Raw genomic sequence first — 6,125 nt, 5'->3', positions numbered from 1 at the left:
ATCCCACCACCATTCCCCTGGCTCTGAGCTTTCTTCCCCTGGGGCTTCCACAGCTGGTGTCTCAAACCACTCCTCTGCATCCAGCCAGCCCATGGCACTTTCCTTCATTTTGGAAGTCAGCACCTACCATTCCTCCTAACACCTTGATAAAGATTGGCCAGATCAGGGGTAGCCAATCCAGTGCTCGCCAGATGTTTTGGACTACAATTCCCATCATCCCCAGGCAGCATGGCTGGGCAGGTCACTGCATTGGCTTCTCTTGGGCTCAGTTATCACATGCTCTCCAGTACTGTGCTGGAAATAAATAAATGGAAATAAAGAAATGGGAGTGCCTGATCACCTCATCTGTCTCCTGAGAAATCTCTATGTGGGACAAGAAGCTACAGTTAGAACTGGATATGGAACAACTGAGTGGTTCAAAATTGGGAAAGGAGTACGACAAGGTTGTATATTCTCTCCCTGCTTATTTAACTTATATGCAGAATTCATCATGCGAAAGGCTGGACTAGATGAATCCCAAGCCGGAATTAAGATTGCCGGAAGAAATATCAACAACCTCAGATATGCAGATGACACAACCTTGATGGCAGAAAGCGAGGAGGAATTAAAGAACCTTTTAATAAGGGTGAAAGAGGAGAGCGCAAAATATGGTCTGAAGCTCAACATCAAAAAAAACCAAGATCATGGCCACTGGTCCCATCACCTCCTGGCAAATAGAAGGGGAAGAAATGGAGGCAGTGAGAGATTTTACCTTCTTGGGCTCCTTGATCACTGCAGATGGTGACAGCAGTCACGAAATTAAAAGACGCCTGCTTCTTGGGAGAAAAGCAATGACAAACCTAGACAGCATCTTAAAAAGCAGAGACATCACCTTGCCGACAAAGGTCCGTATAGTTAAAGCTATGGTTTTCCCAGTAGTGATGTATGGAAGTGAGAGCTGGACCATAAAGAAGGCTGATCGCCGAAGAATTGATGCTTTTGAATTGTGGTGCTGGAGGAGACTCTTGAGAGTCCCATGGACTGCAAGAAGATCAAACCTATCCATTCTTAAGGAAATCAGCCCTGAGTGCTCCCTGGAAGGACAGATCGTGAAGCTGAGGCTCCAATACTTTGGCCACCTCATGAGAAGAGAAGAATCCTTGGAAAAGACCCTGATGTTGGGAAAGATTGAGGGCACTAGGAGAAGGGGACGTCAGAAGACAAGATGGTTGGACAGTGTTCTCGAAGCTACGAACATGAGTTTGACCAAACTGCGGGCGGCAGTGCAAGACAGGAGTGCCTGGCGTGCTATGGTCCATGGGGTCACAAAGAGTCGGACACGACTAAACGACTAAACAACAACAACTGTGCTGAGATGGGTTTGTAGATAATATGACTCAGTTTGTGGTGCAAGACGCCCGTGTTGGAGAGACTTGAGGGTTTCCTCTTTAGACTTACTGAGGAAAAATATCTCGGTAGGTATGGTGAAATGTAGCTCAGCAGTAAGCAGGGCCATGGCAGTGGTAGATAACCTACTTTCCGTGTACAGTGGTACCTCTCTGGTTACAAACTTAATTCATTCCGGAGGTCCATTCTTAACCTGAAACCGTTCTTAACCTGAGGTACCACTTTAGCTAATGGGGCCTCCCTCTGCCGCTGCGCCACCGCCGTGCGATTTCTGTTCTCATCCTGAGGTAAAGTTCTTAACCTGAGGTACTACTTCCAGGTTAGCGGAGTCTGTAACGAAGTGTTTGTAACCCGAGGTGTTTGTAACCCAAGGTACCACTGTAGAAGGTTCTGTAGACAAAAAGAACTAGCTGAAAGACCTCTTTCTGACCCTATTGGGAAATACTCCCAGGACACAAGATGGAACAATGGTCTCACTTGCTATGAAGGTCATTGGTGCTTTATTCTAAAAAGCAGACAGTTGCCCAGATGAGATCAATTGCCCCACCTCTGTTTCCCATACTGTTTCACAAACCACAAGATGATGTAATTAAATGATGCATTAAATGATGCATCGATAAAAGATGATGTAATTTATATGCATTAAATGTCCAAGAGCATATCTGATGCAAGGAAGACACAATGAGATGCGTGGGATTTGTGAGAGTGTGAGTGCCTGGCAAGTGCTATCGCTTGAGCCGTCTTGGATGTTATGACCTTTGACCTGTAAGTACCAATGAACACTGAACAGTGAGAGGAAAGTGTCCTGCCAAACTGTATTCTTCCTCCACTTGGGTCATTTTGAAATGCCGTTCAGTTGGAAAAGAGGCAGTATTACTGCTTATGACTGTTAGTCACTTACGGATGTTACCAGGTAAGGAAAGAAAAAATGTCACTACAATTAACTTACATTATTTACTAGAAGGCACACTTTCCCTTTTGATGAGCTGCAGCAGCACAATTTCACAACTCCTTCTTTAAAAATATAAACCTTATACTGTAGGAGTCTTGTATGCAGTCATCCACATAGCACCAAAACAAGCTGGGGAAATCTTTTGCGTTACAAATTCAGCTCGCATCCACAGGGTATAGACTACAATCTAAAGCTTTGAGATGAAGGCAAAATTCCCTGGAAGGCCTCAAACGCCATCTTGGTAGTCAAGGGAGCCAAGGTAACCCCAAAACTAATTGGTAGTTGTTGCAAGAATGACCTCACATATGCATATGCAGTTGCTAATTGGCTTGCTTTGATGCTTTGATGCTCTAGGGCCAGGGATGCTGGGCTATCTGTAAGCCTTGGATAGTTGCCACCTATGCCCTCGTGGGCCAGGTAGATTGATGGGAAGTTCTGGCCAAGCTGATGAAGGCTGATTTTTGAATAGGTTATGTGTATACATTTGCCTGGGTGTGGACAAGTCACGACAATTGCTTGCTACTGCGGAGTTTATCCTCAGCAGGGCTCTGAGTTGTAAGTTTACGCCTTTCTTTAATAAAGCACTAGAACGGGTCACTCTGACGTTTTTGACATCCTTCTTTGGCACCCAGCCTCTCCCAGGAGCCATCCTTTGGGTCTGCGGTTCAGAACAGCAAGCAAGCGTTAACACAATAGCACATCTGGGGAGGGGGGGGGAGCAGGAAGAGTTGCCGAGAAACAGCTTCTTGCCCTGAGGAACTGGTGCAAGCTTCTTGGTTTTTTCTGCAGGCCAGAAACTGAAATAGCACTGAAACAGCCCTTTCCAAAATAGCACTCTTGCCTCATTTTCCTATGATGTGACCTCTAGCAGCATAAACTGCCTGAAAAAGGGTGGCTTCCCATTTCTGCTTTAAATTCTCACAACCACACCCCAATCTGGAGTGTCTTTCAATGCAATGATATATTCACTACCTTTCTATACCTCTTGATTGCAATAAAACCCCAAAGTGCCTTACAAAGAGAATATTTATCAGTAAAGGGTGGCTAAAAACAAGTATTTCAGACGTTTAAAAAATTTACTCACATCGACAATAAGCTAAAACCAGATTAGAACACACTGATAATAATCATACATACACACACACACAAATCAATTTAATAATAATCACTGTTGTCACAACAATCACTGCCCCACTTTTTGAAAACGAACTCTTACTTAGTTTAATGAGCTAGCCAGCCACACAGGTTTTGACAGGTCTGCAGTGTCTGCTCCTCCTGTGCCTGTTCCTAATGCAGCCAATATATAAACCAGTTGCTAATCTATTCCAAGCAACACGCCAGGTGTTTCCAGACAAGTGTCCCTTGTGAGTGGTTGGATCATCACTCTTGCTCAATGAAGAGGATGCAAAATTGCAGCTGTGCTTGTATACCACACCTTGTAGAGCACATGACTTGCTACTCCAGGTTTTGCCAATGGAGACAATGAAGTCTTCTTCCTCTGGCACCCAAAAAGCCGAAGTACCTCCGTTGCCATTTCAAAAGATGATGCTGTTAAGGTGCTACACTCAATATGCCAGCAAGTTTGGAAAACTCAGCAGTGGCCAGAGGATTGGAGAAGATCAGTCTACATCCCAATCCCAAAGAAGGGCAGTGCCAAAGAATGCTCCAACTACCGCACAATTGCGCTCATTTCACACGCTAGCAAGGTTATGCTTAAAATTCTACAAGGCAGGCTTAGGCAGTATGTGGACCGAGAACTCCCAGAAGTGCAAGCTGGATTTCGAAAGGGCAGAGGAACCAGAGACCAAATAGCAAACATGCGCTGGATTATGGAGAAAGCTAGAGAGTTCCAGAAAAACGTCTACTTCTGCTTCATTGACTATGCAAAAGCCTTTGACTGTGTCGACCACAGCAAACTATGGCAAGTTCTTAAAGAAATGGGAGTGCCTGATCACCTCATCTGTCTCCTGAGAAATCTCTATGTGGGACAAGAAGCTACAGTTAGAACTGGATATGGAACAACTGATTGGTTCAAAATTGGGAAAGGAGTACGACAAGGTTGTATATTGTCTCCCTGCTTATTTAACTTATATGCAGAATTCATCATGCGAAAGGCTGGACTAGATGAATCCCAAGCCGGAATTAAGATTGCCGGAAGAAATATCAACAACCTCAGATATGCTGATGACACAACCTTGATGGCAGAAAGTGAGGAGGAATAAAAGAACCTTTTAATGAGGGTGAAAGAGGAGAGCGCAAAATATGGTCTGAAGCTCAACATCAAAAAAACCAAGATCATGGCCACTGGTCCCATCACCTCCTGGCAAATAGAAGGGGAAGAAATGGAGGCAGTGAGAGATTTTACTTTCTTGGGTTCCATGATCACTGCAGATGGTGACAGCAGTCACTAAATTAAAAGATGCCTGCTTCTTGGGAGAAACGCAATGACAAACCTAGACAGCATCTTAAAAAGCAGAGACATCACCTTGCCAACAAAGGTCCGTATAGTTAAAGCTATGGTTTCCCCAGTAGTGATGTATGGAAGTGAGAGCTGGACCATAAAGAAGGCTGATCGCCAAAGAATTGATTATTTTGAATTATGGTGCTGGAGGAGACTCTTGAGAGTCCCATGGACTGCAAGAAGATCAAACCTATCCATTCTGAAGGAAAACAGCCCCGAGTGCTCACTGGAAGGACAGGTCCTGAAGCTGAGGCTCCAGTACTTTGGCCACCTCATGAGAAGAGAAGACTCCCTGGAAAAGACCCTGATGTTGGGAAAGATGGAGGGCACTAGGAGAAGGGGATGGCAGAGGACGATATGGTTGGGCAGTGTTCTTAAAGCTACCAACATGAGTCTGACCAAACTGCAGGAGGCAGTGGAAGACAGGAGTGCCTGGCATGCTCTGGTCCATGGGGTCACGAGGAGTTGGGCACGACTAAATGACTAAACAACAACAACAACCTTCATTGCCACAGAGGTGAGTGCCTGTGATGCGCTGTGCTGGTTTAGCGCAGCGCGCGGGGACCCGCTGAGCCGGCGGCTTGGTTCGGGGGCAGCTTGTGGACCGGTTAAACGACCCACGTGGGCTGTTTGTGGCCCATTGGCCTTAGGGTGCCTACCCCTGGTCCACAACCACTGTCAAAGCACATGGCTTGCTACTCCAGGTTTTGCCAATGGAGCAACTGTGCTGGGAATTGTGCTGGGAACTGCAGGTAGTGCTGTTGAGCTCACAGAATCACAGAATCATAGAGTTCAAAGGATCTCAAGGGTCATCCAGTCCAACCCCCTGCAATACAGAAATCACAGCTTTCAGCCTTCCCTGGTTACAGGTAGGTAGCCGTGTTGGTCTGAGTCGAAACAAAATAAAAAAATTCCTTCAGTAGCACCTTAAAGACCAACTAAGTTTTTATTTTGGTATGAGCTTTCGTGTGCATGCACACTTTGTCAGATACACTGAAACAGAAGTCACCAGACCCTTATGTATAGTCAGAGGGTGGGGGTGGGGGGTGATGGGAATGGGTGATGGGCTGATAGGAGTGGTAAACCTGTTGATGACTGTTAACGACTGTTAATGACTGCAATTGGTCTTCCGGGGGGGGGGGGCAAGGGCTGAGGTGCTAAGGAAAGCTTGATCATGTATAATGAGATAAGAATCCTGTGTCTCTGTTCATTCCAGGTGGCTCCATGGTTTTAAGCTTGCTAATGAGTTGCAATTCAGCAACTTCTCTTTCCAGTCTGTTTCTGAATTTTTTATGTAATAAAACAGCTGCTTTGAGATCTTGTATA

This window comes from Zootoca vivipara, chromosome 12 (assembly GCF_965207765.1).
Source record: "Zootoca vivipara chromosome 12, rZooViv2.hap1.1, whole genome shotgun sequence".
Classification (NCBI taxonomy): Eukaryota; Metazoa; Chordata; class Lepidosauria; order Squamata; family Lacertidae; genus Zootoca; species Zootoca vivipara.
This window is presented reverse-complemented; position numbering follows the sequence as displayed.